Source organism: Lonchura striata, chromosome 1 (genome assembly GCF_046129695.1).
Source record: "Lonchura striata isolate bLonStr1 chromosome 1, bLonStr1.mat, whole genome shotgun sequence".
Classification (NCBI taxonomy): Eukaryota; Metazoa; Chordata; class Aves; order Passeriformes; family Estrildidae; genus Lonchura; species Lonchura striata.
This window is the reverse complement of record NC_134603.1, coordinates 95,320,116-95,337,726: the sequence shown is the minus strand read 5'-3', so window position 1 is coordinate 95,337,726 and position 17,611 is coordinate 95,320,116.

Below are 17,611 nucleotides of genomic sequence, written 5' to 3'. Positions count from 1 at the left end.
CAGTTATTGCCCTTTGGAGGCATGCCTGTTTAAAAGGCACCGTTTATTTCCTTGCAGTTCTCCGGCAGGATGCAGGTTGAAATATTTTATGAAATCTTAGGGCAATTCATAGCTGTTGCAGAGACACTTTTTTCTTCTATTTTTAGCTGGTCACTCTGGGCTCATCAAATGTGAGAAACAGGTGTTCCTGTGAATACTGTGAGGGTTGATGTGGGCAGAACTAGGTCAGGTTTCTAATGTCTTTGAGCCAGAACTCTAGTCAAATCAGAGGAAATAAAAGGAAGTGGAAAGTATATTACACTGCTCTTCACATCACCTGGAAGCTCTGCTCTTCCACAGAGGCACCAATTGCCATGTAACTCTAGCCTGGTTTCCAGCTCTCTTCCTCCTGGTGAGCAATACCATATTTCTCATTGAATATTTGATTTCATAGAAAGAATGGACTGACATATCCAGCAAAAGCCAGGAAAAGCAGCACCAGTGGCCCTAAATCCTCTAAGACACATCATCTGTGTGGGTGAGTTTGCAGTCAGCTGGAGCTGAGACCCAGTTGTAGAATCATGCTCTGTCTGAGAAGCAGGGGTATTAGTTGCACAGGCTGGAGCTCAACAAGCAGGAGTTGATGGGAAGAGAGATTTAAGCAGGATTTCCAAGCTGATACTGTGAATGGCCTTATCTTCTCTCCTCCTCCTCATATACACCACCACAAGACATCGAGGATGCAGTGATCTCTCTGCTCTCCAAAGAGTGAGGAGGAGGGAATGTCTGCAAACTGAGGCACCAAAGCAAATTGTTAGAAGCACGCTTAGGCATGAGGGAGCACTTTGTCATTAAAAAAAAAAAGCAAAGTGACAGTGTCAAATTTTATTTCTGATGGGAAAAATCTATATGAAGAAAGGCCCTTTCACTCTGTTGAAGGAATTATTTGGGTATTTATTGCTTTTCCTTCCTTTCTAAGACATGTTTCATGGGATTTGTCCTGTTGCCTTTTTTTTTTTTTTTTTTTTTTTTTTTTTTTTTTACTTTGGGTTTTTTTTCAATAAATGTGGCAAAATAATTTAAGAGGACAAAAATACATTTTTCCACTTTTCTTACATTGATCTACATCTTTCCAACACAATTTGTCAGCAGAGGAATGTGAAAAGAATAGGAAATTTTCTTCTGCAAAATTCCACTCTTTCAAGTCTCCTCTTTTAGGCACAGTTTCTTTAGCTTTTTAAATATGAAAAGCTTTTAAAGGAGAAAACATTCTCTTTCTGGTAGGGTTTGACAGAAAGCCTTTAGCAGTCTTTGGCTGGAATGACAAATATCATCATATAGCCTATGTTTCCTTTGTCTTTATCCATTGCAATTCTATCTGTGAGTCAGCTATTCTTTCAGCAGCATTATATTAACAGATGTTACCAGCTTTTTTGTGTTCATGATAGAACTGCTCTCTTAATCTGATTTTCCTGGGACAATGGGCTAGTACAAGTATGGAAAGAAAGCAAATAGAAAAATGTTTCAAGTGAACAACTTCATCAATAATTACAAAAGCTATAGTGTTAACTGCACAGAGTCCATCCTTTATTATTCATTGCACAAACTTCCCCAAGTTGCCTGGCTGTTTTAATTCAAGCACATTCTTTTAGCTGGACACAATAATCCATAACTTGCACCCCATCCAACATCTTCCATTCTTAATTCCTGTGCAAATTCTGTATAGTACCTGGAATCTAATGTTTCCTTCTTCCCTTCTCACAATCAAGCTGCAGTTCTTTTTTTTTTTTTCTGCTTTTTTAGTGCTGGTATGATGCAATGAAGTGGTAATTTCTCTAGCACAGTTAGAAGGTATGTGGAAACACGTATAACAAATCCATTATTCAGGACTGGAGACAGGAGTGAAGTGTTGACAAAGGGCAGGGCTTCATGACAGTGTTTGTGTTAGCTCATTCTGCTGCTGGTAAAATTTAGTTTGCCATTTCCATAAACTGGGGCTGAATCCAGGTTAGTGATTGCAATCAGGTTGGCTGGCATTAATGCTGAAGTATTGTCTCTAGAGAGATAGGCTGGGCTGATTATTCCACGGGATGGTTAAATTCAGGTTGGATAAACAAAGAGCCCTGAGGCAAGACAAGAGTGCTTGTGTTCTTTACTTCCTTTTTCTTTTTTATGTTTTCCATAAACTGTTTCCACAGGTTTTTTAGCATGTTGAATGTTCCCATTATGAAAAAATTCCTTATCTCTGAATGAAGCTACTGAAAAAAGAAGCACTATTCAAAGGACATCTTCAAAAGAGTAGCAATGGCTTTGCAGTTACTTATGCAAAGTTTCTTAGTGATATTTATAATTTAAAAAATTTGAAATACTGTAAAATATGTATTGAATACATTAAAGGTTTACAGTAGAGGGTGTTGAACCCCTTTGCATTCTCAGTTGCACCTCTAGATTTTCTGTACCCTGATTCTCTTGTCTGCTGAAGGGGCTAATGTTATTTGTTAGCTTTTACAAAGTGATTTGAGGTTGCTGTGAGCACACTAAATACACCAAGAGCACTGATCCGGCTAAAAATCCCAAACCTAAATCTATTAAAATCACTCAATAAGATTTTTAAGACTGTATATAAACAGGTGGTGAAATAAAAAGAAAACAAGCCAGAAAAAGGCTTATTTCTACTCTGTGAGAGATTGCCTGGGAAATCTTTTCCTTAATTGATGCTCCTCAATGAAAAGATTTCCAATATGTTTGTCTAAGTCAGGCAGGTAGGGATGATGGTGATCTTTCTCTTAGAAATGGTTCTTTGAAAGGTGATAGGTGTTCTACTGGGGGACAAATCAGATAGGAATCTGATTTCCTTAGAGTGATGAAGTCTGCTTTTGTTAACATTTGGATGCTTGTGCAGTTCATCAGGTTGGGTCAAAAGGATGTATCTGATCTCCAGCAGTGAAGAAGCATCTGCTCTGTGGTGACCAAAGGGTAACAGGGGCTCTCATCAGGTGAGAGAGTGCTGCTGGGCAGGTATTTTCCTGTGTCCTCCAACACATGTAAATGCCAGGGCTCTCAAAGGTAGTTTACACAAAAGTGGCTTACACAGATTTTTTTTTCTTTTGCCCCATCAGCTCCTTTGAAAATCTTTGAAAGTATACCTATGAAGCTGGTAATGCTGGCTTTCTGTTAGAACAGGTTTCTTTCTTTGCAGTTTAGCTTGTTCGAAGCCAGCAGTCTCTGTGTGTGTATATCTGTAGTTGTGTCTCCCAAAGATACAATTAAGTGTAAAATAGCTCCTTAACTAAACAGACCCCTGCTACAAAAGACAGGTATGCCACAGGTCAAAAGGGTCATCTCTTTGTCAGATTTCCTCCCTCTCACCCCAGGCTTAAAATTTCCTGTGTGAGATTTGCCTACATATACATGCATATATACATAGTGTAGCTTATTTTTTATATATAGTGGGAGGTAAAAATATGTGCATACTTGTATATGTACATATGTGTTTGCATATATATATGGCTTTTTGAGCTAAACTATAGGCAACTAACCCCTGGTAGATGCAAACCAAACCAAACAACCTCCCAGACAGCCTTACAGGAATGCAAAGTCTGTTACGTATTAAATGGATGGAGTAGAAGAGGTCACAGTTTATTGTTTGCTCTTGGGTTGCTTGCTCAGTTTTGCCAGGGTGGAGGAGAGCAGTGGGGCAGAATTGAAGGTGAAGTAACTGGTAGAAAAGGTCCCTGGTAGAACATGAATTAGGGGTGAGCACCTTGGGATAGGTCTGTGAGCAAGGGAATTATTTTTTTGGGTTTTTTTTAGCAAAAGGATGTAAACTTCTGGAAAATACCCTTCCTTGCACCTGCTCAGGATCCCAGTTCTGCATACATTGGGTTACTTGAAAACATTTTGTTTCCCAGTGTCACTGGCAGCTCATATCAGCATGTCAGTGAGAGCAGGGTGGCACACGGACCACGAGCGCATCAACCACGGCTTGTGGTTATAGTGAGAGCTGCTGCCCCAGCACAGAGATCCAGGCATTCATCTGCGGGTGCCATGGCAAACACTAGCTGCTTGAGAGAGCCAAAGATTTTGCTGGGGGAACTGGGCATGTGAAGAAATCCCACTCTGGTATGCACCCTCCACTCAGTGCATCAGGAGGTTGTTTAGAAATCCTGATGGAGGGGAAGGTGACTTGTTTAAATCTGTATAGCATCTGTACTTTATCTGATGTTCTTGGACAGCAGGGTCAGACAGAAAGACAGGAAAACAAGAGTGGTAAATTACTGAACTCTTTGCTATACTGAAAATAACATGAAATGAGCTTGTAAACATCTGTGTAGGCATTTTTCTTAATATGAAGGGCTTCAATGGGCAGTTATACCTGAAGAATTTCATCAAACCCGGTAAAACTGGACTGCTCTGGCTGAGATCACAGTTTAGCTCATTTGCTGTTCCTGAGGTATATCAGCTGACTAGGAGTTACAGAGGGGTGTAATGGAGGTGTTCAGGTGAGCAACTATGTGCACCCCTTCCCATCAGCACAGGACTCCTTTGCAAATATGTTTTATGTAATTCCTGCAGGTTCAAAACTAGATAGGAATGAGGCAGGGAAGCAGTGCTAGAAGCTATGCTCTGTCCAGGGACTTGTAGTAATCATATTTTCCAATTCAACAGCTCAGGATAGAAGAGAAGAGATTTTCATTCCTGTGGTTGCACATGCATAGCCTTTGCTTGTAGGAAGGAGTAGGTAGGTAGTCCTTGTTTTTTTTTTTGTTTTTTTTTTTTTTTTTTAATTGCCAGAGGGGTTTGGAGCTGCTGGAGGTAGGAGATTTGTCTTGGCAGTTTAACCCCAGTAGGAAGTAAAAATCCAACAGAAAATCCAAATTGCAAAGGTGGCTTTTCTCCCCTCTATCTTTCCACTCCCCTGGACTTCATTTGTTATTGGGGGAAGAAGCTGGGATACCCCCTATTGCCTCTCCAAAAGGCAACATGCTCTGTACACAGGGCACCTGTAAACCCAAAAGCTTCCCTGCATTTGGGCCCAGGGGGTCGCCTGTGGCCACAAGGTGATGAGGGAAAAATACCCCACCACCTTTGAGCTCTGTTGTTGGTGTTTCTCGCTCCTCCAGTTTGATCTGAAATCCTTATTGGGATGGATGCTGCTAAAGGCCAGAAGAATTGTCTTCCCTCTGCCCGTTTTTACTGCAGAATGTTTCCAGTGAGATCCCTTGAGTGAACAGGTCAGAGAGCATCTCTTTAGGGGTAAGAATATGGCAAAACCTCTCTGATTTGTCATATTATTTGGGAGTGTTGGCAATGCTGGCACTTGTTAAGTAATACCTGGTATGTGAGAATTCTCCATAGCAGTTTACCTCAAAACACTAATGTTTTTCTTTCAACATAACATCTTGGTGGTGAAGAGGAAGATTAACCTGAATAAATCAGTCTGAGTAGCATATAGCATCCCTTCTAAACTTTTACCAATCAAAAACCCTGCTTTCATGACAAATTTAATGACATTGATTTCAAGTTTTTCCTCATTTTCTGTGTAAATAAGAGAAGAGTCAGAAGAACTTCCAGTAACCTCTTACTAAGTGAGTAGAAGGTAATAAAATACAGTGGATATATGCCTTCAAAAGAACAAGAAATTGCTTATTGGATTGCTTATTGGTTCTGGATTGCTTATTCATTCTGGAAGAATGAATAGCTTAGCAGCTACCAGTATCTGAAAGTTGTATCCAGGTACTTTTAAGATACAAACAAGAGAACATTTCAGTTTGGAGGACTGAACCCCAGAACAAACTGAGGATACACTGGTCAGTTAATGATTCCTTCAAATCTAGATCAGAATACCTTCTAGAAAACATGAGTTAGTTATAAGTAAACTTTTAATTCAATAATAGTAGAAATATAATGATTTTTGAGATACTGGAGATTGAAAGTAGTAATCTGGAATGTTTTTTAGACATAAGGGCTATGCATCTGTGAATGAATCTCAAGTCTTGGGCAGGCCAAAGCTAAACAAAATAAGAGGAGAATACTATTCACCTTGAGAAACAAAAAACTTAATTGTGTTATCCACATTCCTACTTAAAATCTGTGCAGTTTGTGTTGCTTGTCTGGATCCAAGGCTATGCTGAGTAAAAATTGCTCATTGTAGTGTCTTGTACCATCCAGTACATTCCCAGTTCTTATTCAGGCAATTTGAAATCAGAGGTGTAGCACTGGATACACAACACATATTGAAGAGCAGGGAAAATTCTTTGCAATGGCAGATACATTCTAGTTTAATATCAGACCAAATAATGGTTAGTGGCAAGATCAACTCTCCCAGCTCCTTACAAAAACCAGGGTTAATATCAGACCTCCACCCAGGGATTTTAAGCTGATCCTGGTTATTCAGAAAAGAATGGGTGGGAGACCATGTGAGAGACCCCAGAGACTGCATCACTGCTAAGGGCTTTCCCCTGCTGGTGGACGTTTGTGCTTGCAAGTAGTCCCTCTTGATACCACAGCATCACTGTGGTGTTTGTCGCACACAGGGGGCTCCTGGGGTGGCTCCTGGTAGCGTGTACAGAAGGCTTTGATCCAGCCAGCACCCCTCTCTCATCACTGAGTCACTCACCTATAAGCCTTTACCTTTCCCGTGATACAACGTGCAGACAACTGCAAGGACCTGCCAAATTCAATTTATTAGGAAGGAAAATTTTAAGCAGTGTACAGGAAAGCACCACTGCTCCACATCAGAGAAATATAAACAGAGAATAAGCTTCAAGGTTTTTTGGTATGGAAAGCCTGGAGATATGAAACCTCACTCAGTGACAACTACGAGTTGTTCGTATGTAAGTGGGTTATTATAAGGCTGAAATGAGACTCCTGAGGCCTGAAAATAACACCAAAAGCAATCTTGGAAAAGGTGGGAGTGGTGCTGTACACTCTCATCACTTTCACAAAAAACACATCTTCAAGGAAGAGAATATATTAAAAATTGCTGAGCCTTTGGAAAGAAGCAAGTGCCTCAGGAGAAACTTTACAAATGGAGCTCACTTGACAAGACAAAGTTGACTCTCCCACTTGACCCAAACAGGATATCACTATCTCAGATCATGTAACAGCAGCATGCTTTTCATAACCAACAATATTTGCAGCATACATTTAGAGACGTCCCAGTTGCTGCCTGTATGCTCATCACTGTAGTTCTGCTTTAATTACTTGTGGTGTGGACTTTAATGGGATCTCACCTGTTTGTCCCTGTAGAGAATTTTGCCTGTGGCTTTTACTCAGGACACTTGAAAGATCCTTTGAATCTGCTTTTGGGAGCTTGGAGTTTTAATTGCTGTGCTTTGAGTAGATTTACTGGAGGGTGAAGAACTTCAGGTTTTAAAGGTGAAGGCATCCTCCACCTGCTTAAATTAAAATACACAAGATGTGGTAACTCAGGAGCAATTAATTTCAATAATAATAATAATAACTAGTAATTTTAGAGTCAGATCTGGGGGATTGTGTGCATGTCAGATTGTGCAGCCATTCTTTGCCAAGTGCATTCTTCTTCATCTGCATTCTGATGCAGAGGCTGGCTCAACAGATTTTACTCTAGCTTGGCTGACTAGCATGGAACTGAAACTTTGTTCTGTGACATCTCCTGTGGTTTCTTCTTTGAAACCTCGGCTACACATTTGCTCAGCTGTGCTGTTGTCTGTGCCTTTTCCTCTCATGTTCTTGCCACAGTCTTGCCTCCCCACATCTGAACAAGACAGAGTACTCTCATTGTAGGATAATGTTTGTGTACTTTACCAGCTCCAGATTTTGATTTCCAACAGTAGGATACCCATAATGGCAAACAGAGATGTAAAAGTGAGATGTGTTTGAATTAACAACTCAGCTTACAGTTCAGATTAATTTAAGTGGAAGCTTTTCCTCCCTGCCTCTTGTCCTGCCACTATCACACCTGTAAGCAGGAGAGTTTTTGCCTTCAGTAGTGCTGGGTGCAGAATCTGACTCCCTTGCTCTCAGTAGGAAAAGGAGAGCTTTGCTAATCACTTCACCCCATCTACAAAGTCTGGCGTGCTAATGTTGTTGCTTATGAACTCGAGTGTGAGAATGTATTTCACAGCTCATATAAGAGTTTGCTGCTTTGACTCTTGAGTTCTTGTGGCTGCTGGTGATGCAATCATCTTGGGAAGGTGCAGCTCCAGGCAGAGCAACCCTTTCTTTGAACTCCTCCTGCTACAGCTATTAAAAATAGGTCAGGGTAGAGAAAAAGTAGGTCTGGCTTTCAAAAATATATTAAGCTAATTTATCTCACATTTTAGACTGATACAAGTTCAAGGCAGGAGCTTCAGATCCAGTCTCAGGAACAGTAGCAATCTTACTCAAAACCAGTTGGATTTCATGGGAAGGGTAAAGAGTCTGATGTTTAATATAACTATTACCTTTTTTTCATGTTTCACCTCCTCATCTCCCCAAAAAGAAAATAAATCCAGAAAACTGACAAAATCCAAAACCCCAATGGCCTGTCTGCCAGCTTCTGCCTTTCTTTAATTAATTACTTTGTTCAATGATAAATTAAAAAAGAAATCACTCAATACCCAATCAAGATGAGCCGGTAAGCAGAGATTTCAGAGATATAAAGGAGAATTATCATAAGTTAAACCCATGCATGAAAATGATTAATAAATGGCAGAGAAATCAACTGTTTGGAGTTACTGTCTGAATGATATTAAGGATATTGATCAGCCAAAGTGATGTATGGATAACTTCTGTGAGATTTTCACACAAGTAGAATTGAGATCTTTATGTTGGGCTGTACTTTTTCCCTTCAGCAGATCAGTGTTAAATAAATGAGCTCAGCTCAATTGATTTCATATGTGTTTGTGGAAGTAGTATCTTACTGTTTCTGTATGTTTTACAGTGTCACAATCCGAGAGCCCAGTTTTTTGGAAAAGCATGTAAGAAATGGCATCCAGATATTTTGTTATGAGGCTTGTAAAAAACATGTGAGTTCCCATTTCTGAGGAAGATGCTTCAGGGTGGTGGGAGAGATTCTTGCTGGCTTCCATCTTGTTGTTTGCCCGTGCTGGTTAGAGTGAAAAAAACAACAACAACAACAAAAAAAACCCCAACAAAATAACAACAACAACAAAAAACAGAAAACAAACAAACAAAAAAACAACAACAAAAACCCCACCAAAATTCCTGTCAGCTGGATTAAAAAACTCTTCCTTGTGGCCTTGTGTATGCTTTTCCTGTGATGTGATCTAGGACACAAACAGGAGGGAAGAAGGAGGTCATGTAGTTTTGGATGGTTTAGCTGCATTATTTTGTGGCAGCTAGAGTAGCACTTCCCACAATCATGGATGAAAAGGAGGAGTCCATGAGGCCCTGATGAAAAGCTGGGTGTCCCTTATTTTCCCAGAGGAATAGAAAATAAAATGCCTGCAGAATTCATAAACAGTAAATACAGGTTTTCAGGGAATGGGATTGGCTCTTTGATTATCCTGGTGCTGACACAAAGTTACTCTGTCGTGCTTTGTGGACTTGCCTCACTGAGGAAGCAACCTTGGTGTAAGGAAGCAGAGGATGGCAAAGAAGAGAGCCCACTTTGGGGCCATGTAAATATATCACTGGTGCTTTCATGCATCATTTTCAAACTTGGTGTTACATTTGGATGCACTCAGGTAACTTAGAAAGCAGCCCTCTGCTCGACCATGCACTTTGAACTGGTAATAAAAATACATATTTAGTAATTCCTAGTTTATCACACTATTTTCCTTTCTAAATTTACAGCTGTTGGTATAGAAAAACCAAACAAACAAATGAAAAACTAGTCCAAACACCCCTTCACCCTTTACAGGTACAGAACTTGTGTGGTTTTGGTAAGGATGTGTTTTGCTAGAAGCATAATCCAAAGGTACTTTCCAGAAATGTCGGCAGCTGTTTGACGCATTGCTTTAATTTGTTGTGGCCATTATGGTTGTTGTGATTTTCTCAAAGCTTCCAAGGGATGACCCTGACCTCTGCTTGAGCATGGCCAGTTCAGGCATCTTTTTGGTAGGTCTGGCAGAATTAAACTTTCTGGCCCAAGGTAAAAGAGTTAATGCCTGTCTGCTCCTGCCACCAAGCTGGGGAAGTGCCCTGAAGAAAATCCAGGCTGGCTGCCGCTCCTTCTTTTGTATGATGAGAATCTGGGGAAAGTAACAACAGTTTCTGGGAGGCTGCTCTTTCCTCCATCACCCCTTCATGGTGGTAATTCTGCACCCCCACTTCCTGCCCACAGCAGCAGCCTTGGCTTTCCCAGACTGCAGCATAGGCAGGAGCTGCCTTAAGCATCTTCCTTTATTACCTGGGCTGAGAAAATGCTCACTATCCTCACCACAGTGCAGATGTCTTGAAATTATTTAAACAGGTTGTTTTGCTTAGTGTGATTGTATCCTGCCCCAGAAGCTTTGGTATCCCCATGTCTTCTCTCTCACCTTGCAAGGGGAGCAAAGAGGACACTTGTGTGGTGACTATGCTGTGGAAGGAGATTAACACAGGGATTTTTATTCTTTTTTCCAACTCCTGGATTGCCCCAAAACATCATTGCACTTTGGATGTCTGGGGAAGAGGAGAAGAAAACTGAGACACAGGTTTCCTGCCAGTAATTATTTTACATAGTCTAAGCAGAGGAAAACTGGAATGAGGGGAAGGCAGTACAGAGAATGATCTCACTGAGGCAAAAACAAAATGCAGAAGCTAGAGCTTTGCTTGGAGCCAGCTGGCACTTTAGCTGGCCTGCTGTAAGGTTGTCTCCAGATGAAAAGCAGTCTGTTGCTCTTCTCCCATTTTATTTGAGAAAAAGCAAGTGGCTGAATGTTGGATGGCATGGCAGGGGCCTCATTTTCACTTTATAGATTAAAGAGTCCTGCCTGAATGAGTCCAAGAACAGAAAAATATAACCTCTTCATCTCATGTTGGCTGTGAAGGTTTGATTCTCTGGGGGCCTTTCTTCCAGGGACTTTCCAGCAAGTAATAAAATTATGAAACAGAGCTGAACTTATTGGTTCTAAATTGAGCAGATCTCCCCTGGAATGAGTGGGTTGTTTACTGCTTTGCAGCCTGCAGAATTTGATTCAGCATTTGGACTCAGTTTGAAGAAAAACAGAAAGAGAAAGAAAACAAACATGAATTGTAGAATCAATTTTGAGGTGAATTCTGCTCCCTAGTGTTTTTTTGCTTCGAGTGGATTGCAAACAAACAAGGAAATTATCCTCATGCAAGAAGTTCTCACCTAGCATAGCATCTGCTTACCCAACTCCTCTCTTCTGTCTCTGCAGCATCTCTTGTGTAGGACAGGAAAGAAGAAGGTGGAACTGATACATGGTGTGCTGGATACCAGCAGAGCTTGACTACCAGGCAGGTCTTTCAGAAACAATTCCACCCATTATCAGCTCTCAGATGGACAGATGATCTTGGCCCACATGGAGATCACGATTTCATAGGTTGGAAGTGGGATTAGATCTTTATAGCACTTAGAATTTGTTAAGGATAATAAAGACATGGCAGGTGAATAGAACAGAAACTGAGGAAATAAAATTTGCATGATCAAGCTAACACTAAGTTTTGCACAGAAAAGCTCTTCTTTGCACTGAAAATGCAGATGAACATGAGTCTGCCTGAAGCAGCTTGGTTTTGCTCTCATGACCATGACAGTTAAAGTTCCCCATTAACCCAAGTAATCTAGAAAGTAGGAAGCAGATAATGGAACATTTCTGTCACCACTAAGGAGGGCTCCCATTAAATTGCTTGTAGGTCTTTGAAAAGGTCAGTCAAAGCTTAAGCAACCCCCTGTTGTTTGACAACATCAGAGCTCAAATGCTGTGATTCTGGAGAACTCTGCTCTTTGAAAGAGGGGGATGTTTAATTACCTTTTGAAAGCTGGCAGCAAGACAGGATGCAAGGATGTTTTCTTTCCTTTGTGTCAGTTGAACAACTTGCTATTTTGGGACATGAGAGCAACTAACCTACTGCACTAGAGGAGACTGTCCTTTCCTCTGGCCTGCTGTTGGGGGATATTAGTGAAGGTGAGCCTGCCGCAGGAAGGAAGCCTTGACACAAGAATGTTTGTGGAAGGGGAGGCAGAAGATCCTGATGCCTTTCTTAATGTTGTAACAATGTGTCGATTCTGTTTGCCTTTAAATATATACTTATTCATTGGTCTTGTTTTGCAGGATGACATTGGTGCAGTTGCAGGAAATCAACTGCTGTCACTTTAATAAAATTTGCTTTCATCATCAAAGGCACTGGCAAACTATTTGCAGGAGTTTTAATTTTGAAAATTGCATTGCATCTGCTCCCTCCCAGGGGCACTCTTTCACAGTGCTGGTTTTATGTTCTTCAACTATATGTAGTTTTTTCTTTCCAATGGTTTGGATTTGTGGCATCTAAGCAAGCTAAACAGAAACTGTGCCTCAGGGAGAAACATCCTCTTAAGTAACTGAAAATAAACTAGGATGGCAAGCGTTGTGTAATACACAAATTCAGCTGTGCACATGGTGGGAACAGAGGATTAGACATGGTACCTGCCACTGTAAAGAGAACACAAAAGTATGTGTAACATATGCTTGTGGTAAGCATAAAAGAGATGCAAGAGGAAAAGGGCATTTGGTTTGTGTATCTCCAGCTAAACCTGTCCAAGAGGCCAAGTATCCATAATTCTAATTTCATGTACAGTACATGAAGTAAAAATAAGTTCTTACTGCTCTAGCTCTTCCTTCCAACAGCATTTGCAGGGATTTGACGTTGCCGTGGTGGAAAGGCCTGGTTCACCAGTTCTAAGGGGTTATGGCTAAATAAAAATTCCAAAGCAGACTTGTCTCACCCAGGACGTGCTGCCTGAGCAAAAGGCACACCAGCTCAGTGAACAGGGAAGCATTTGTGCACTTGCCCTACTGCCTCTACCAAGGGGCAGCAGGGCAAATGCAGCCTTGTGCAGATTCAGTGTTCTTAGGATACGAAGGCCTGTCTGGGAACAGATATTGATGCTGTAGATGTATGAGATCTCTATCCTTGGTGGGACATAAACAACACCGGTGTGGAAGAGTCGCATCTGGGTTTGATGCAGGCAGGGGTTTATCTCTTTATAATGGACAAAATATATGGTCTTCCTTTACTCTTTTCTTCAGCTATGCACTGGTTTTGTCTGGGAAAGAGTTAATTTTGTTCACAGTAGCTTGTGCAGCACTCTGTTTTGGATTTGAGGTGAAAAGTGTTGAAAACAGGGGTGTTTTAGTTATTGTTGAACCATGCTTGCATGGCATCAGGGCTTTTTCTGCCTTGTCTTCTGCCCCAACAATGAGGAAGCTGGGAAAAAATCACAGCCGGGACTGCTGACCCCAACTGGGCAAAGGGAGATCCCAGTACCACACAGCACCATGCCCAACAAGAAGGTCTTGCAGGAAAGGGAGAAGGTGGGGGGAATATTTTGAGCTATGGCATTTGCTTTCCCATGTAATGTTTATGTATGACAGAGCCCTGCTCTTCTGAAGATGGATGATGGGAAGTAGTGAATTAATTTCTTATTTTGCTTTGCTTGTGGACACAGCTTTTGCTTTCCCTAGTAAACTGTTTTTATCTCAACCCATGAGGTTTTGCCCTTTTACCCTTCCAATGTGCTTCTCCATTCCACAGTGGCTATGTGGGGCTGAGCTGGATTTAAACCACAACAAGCTGGTAGACCACAATGGTCACTGACCTTTGCTAACCTTCTGGAGATCTATTTACACAGGTAGCCCAGAGCTCTTGTGCCTGTAGTAGCCATTGTCTCTGGTTCTAATGGTTAGCTTTGCTGTGGGCAGGCAAAGCAAATGATTAAGGATTGAAGCAATAATAAGGAAGGTCAGCCATGCATTAGCTGTTCCTCATCCTTCGCTGTACTGTACACATGCAATGACCAGCCTCAGAAGCCCCAGGCATGATAGGTCTTGGCAGGCTGGACACAGCCACACCTGAGCTTGCTCAGCTCAGCTCCAAGGGCAGCCTGGAAACCCCTGCCCAAGCAGGTGCTCATTAGGCTTGGAGGTGCTGGGTGTTCTTACTGAAAACTGTTCTGCTGACGGTCATGTTGGCTGGTATGAAGGACTGGGTGGTTGGGCACTGCATATCCCTGGACTGGAAATGTGGCATTTGCAATACTTGGGTGATTAGTTTTAATGCCACATATTAGGCAGAGGAATATTGACTAAGACAGGTAAGCAGTGCTAATTACATGCTGAAAGAATGCTGCAACCCTAATAGGCGGAAGCAGGCATGTGTTATATCTCAAATCTGTTGTTGCTGCTCAGTTCTAATGCAGATTGAGCCTTTCTGGTACTGTGCAACTTTGGCTTCACTCACCTGTGACAATGCAGCTCTCTTCATGTCCTCTGCAAATGTCACTGACAACAAAAAGAAGAATCTCAGCATCTGACTGTATATATTGGGATCCATATCAGGAGGTGGTGTAATTATGTAAGAGGTGTTGTCCTGTAGTATTTAAAATGTTCTGTGTAACGCCTATTCTGGGTGTTACACATGAGTCTTCTATAAATCCTCACCCATTTTCCTCATCAGCTCAAGCCTAGCTGAACAGGAAGGTTTGCATGTTGATTACCCTGTGAACAAGGACATAACCCTCACCTCATCCTTGCTTGAAATTCTTGCATTATAACTTGTTTCTGACAAAGCGAACATGTAACAAAAGTATTTTTTCTTTGCCATGCACACCAGCAATTTTGTGATGGCCATGTTTGACAGCTAATTGGCTTCTTACCAAAAGTGAAAACAATAGACACCTATTTTCAGCTGGGAAAGCCATGCTCAGTATGTTCCCTGGCCAAGATAAAGCACTGAAGCAGCATGACACAAAGTGCTCCAAGCTCCCTCCATGTTTTTTTTTTTTTTTAACAGATCTGCTGATGAACTTGCCTTTTTTTCTCCCATGTCTCCTTTGTTCAAGGGCATTGACTATTGATCAAAAGTATGTTTTCCTACAGTTAGGTTTTTCTTTTGCACTAGAACAAGTATCTAAGTGCATGTTGCTTCTTGTAGCTGTGTGTGTTACTAAATAAGGTGTGCTCACAGACTTGGTGAGAGGTTGGAAAGTCCTGGCATGGTGAAAAAATATTAGCTAGACTGAAAATGAAACCTTAGAAAAATGTTTGACATGGCTCTAGTTATTGTTTCCTTGGTGCATACTATTGATGTGTTTAATATGTGGAAACTGGTGAGAATAAATCTGATTGCTATACAGATTACTGATACTTGAAATGCTAGCTGCTCTGACAGAGGAATGGTAACATATCTTTACATATGCCAGTGGCTAAAAGAGAACAGTCACTCAACCTTTGAACACTTGCAGAAATGTTTTCAATATATACTTCTCAGACATGACTAAAGTTGGAAAAGATTTTTCAAAATCTCTCTTTGTGGAATAAAAATGTGTATGTTTATTCTAAAGTAGAGTACTTTACCATCTTCCATTTTACCTATTCTTTGTAAATGTGGCAGTTTCTGTTAAACTCTGTCCAGACAAGATGTTTAAACACAGAAACAACAAACAAAATCAAAATATGCTGCTCCAAAGCAACTCTTGCAATACCTGTATGTTGAATTTCAGTTTCTTTGCTTATGTCCTGATAGGTCATTTTTTTTCCCCTTTGTTCTCCCTGCTTGCTTTGTCTTCCCCAATGGTAAGAGCACACGAAGTAGATACTTTAAAATATTGAAGGTCACAAGGTTCAAGGAGTATTCATAGCTATGAGTCTCTTGGTGATCTACCAGCATCTTTCTGAGGAAGGAGGCATAGCAGAAGAGAAGGAGCTGTGTAAGGAGCTGGATGGATCCCACTCCTGCTGGCTCTCTGGCAGGTGGGAAGAGAATGCACTGTCCCTGCATCCAGCTATTTAGGATTGTTTATTTTGTACTCCTGATGTTTTGTTTAGTCAGTGATGATGTGTAAGATACAACTGGTTTTGACTTCCAGGTAGACAAAGTCCACGAAGCAACCAGAAGTCCCAAACATTTGTTGCTGGCAGAATGCTAAATAAACAGAAGCAACACCTACCTGTGTAGGTGGCAATTAATCACATCAATCAAGCAGATCAGCTAGAAAAGCTTTTTTTTTTCCTTTTCTTTCCTTTTGTTCCTTGTCTCCTCCCACCTTCGTGTTTCCTGGTTGTTGCTCCTGCTGGCAGTAGATCTGGGTTACGTAAACCCTGTGTCACCTCTTCTTTGCTGGCCTGACCATTTAATGCTCTCAGCCTAGTTTAGCAGGGGACTCTCAGCCTACCTTTGAGCATGGATTTATTATCTTTCTGTATTTCTTAGAGAACTGAGCCAAAACTACTTCCTGTGGACCCACATATGTGGGCCCATAGACATATGTGCTATACTAATCTGAACAATCCTCTTGGAAAATTTTGAACTCACTGTTTTAGCTAAATTTGATGGAGAAATAGAATTTTCAAAGATAAGTTCCTGTGTTCTAAAATAAATGTGCACAGGAAAAAGTAAGTTAGTCCCAGGGAAAAGTACCATCAAAACTCTTTTTTTATTAGGCATCTGTAATAAACATGGAAGAAAGACTTTCTGAGACATGGGAAAACCATTCTTCAAAGCCTGGATAAGCACCTTTAGTAACTGCTTGAGACACACGTCTGCAGTTTTGTTTTCCAGATTTTTTTTCCCTTTTTTTTAATAGAAATGGGATGGCAATTTTTTATCAAAGCTAAAAAACTTTTCTTTTTCTTAAAATTGGAGGAATATTTTCCTAGTCTTCCAGCTTTGCTTTGCCCTTCTTTTTCATACTAGGCTTTAGGCAAAGACTTACCAATGTGAAATATTAGAGACTGCTTGGACTGCTTGCAGAAACATGCAGAATCCAAGCCAGTAATTGAAGTGACTGTGGCAGCTGACAGAGAAGAAAAGATGACCCACTGGAGGAATTTTAAATGTCTTTAAACTCCAGGCCGTGGTTTTCTCAGAAGGTGAAAACATTGAATAAAAAGAATCCTTATTTATTGATGGATTGTTATTATAATATACCTAAAATTTTATGTGGAGGGAATTAAATATTAAAAAAACCCCAGACCAGAGTAGTGCCCAGTTTTCATTTCTACATATGCTGTTTCAGGTTCCTTCATTTTTTCCTCATTGTAGGATCCTAGGGCTGTTTTTTGTCATAATATCTATGCTGCCATTTTTCCCCGGAGCTGAATTCAACCCATTATTGGAATCAAGAATTTAGCTGTATATGATCTGGTGGGATCAAGCTTCCTATTCAGTAACCTTTCCTCTAGCTCTGAATCCACTTGCATGTTTTACACTTCATGGAAGAGCAATGTAACAGAACTGGCATTTGAAGAAAAGAAAGTAAATACTGTAAAAATGTCCTCCTGAAATTGTGCTCTCTTACACAAAGGAATGGCTGTGCCATGCCAGACTAAGTTTTCTTATATCCCTGAACCTTGTCTGCAACAGTTTTAAATGTGGATGTCTAAGGAAAGAGTGTATGGAGAGGGCAAGTAGCAGTGATGCACTTCCAGCCTCCTGTGGTTTGTGGCTGTGAGATTTCCGAACCAGAGATTAAGTCTTTCTACAATGCTATGAAAAATTCCAGCTG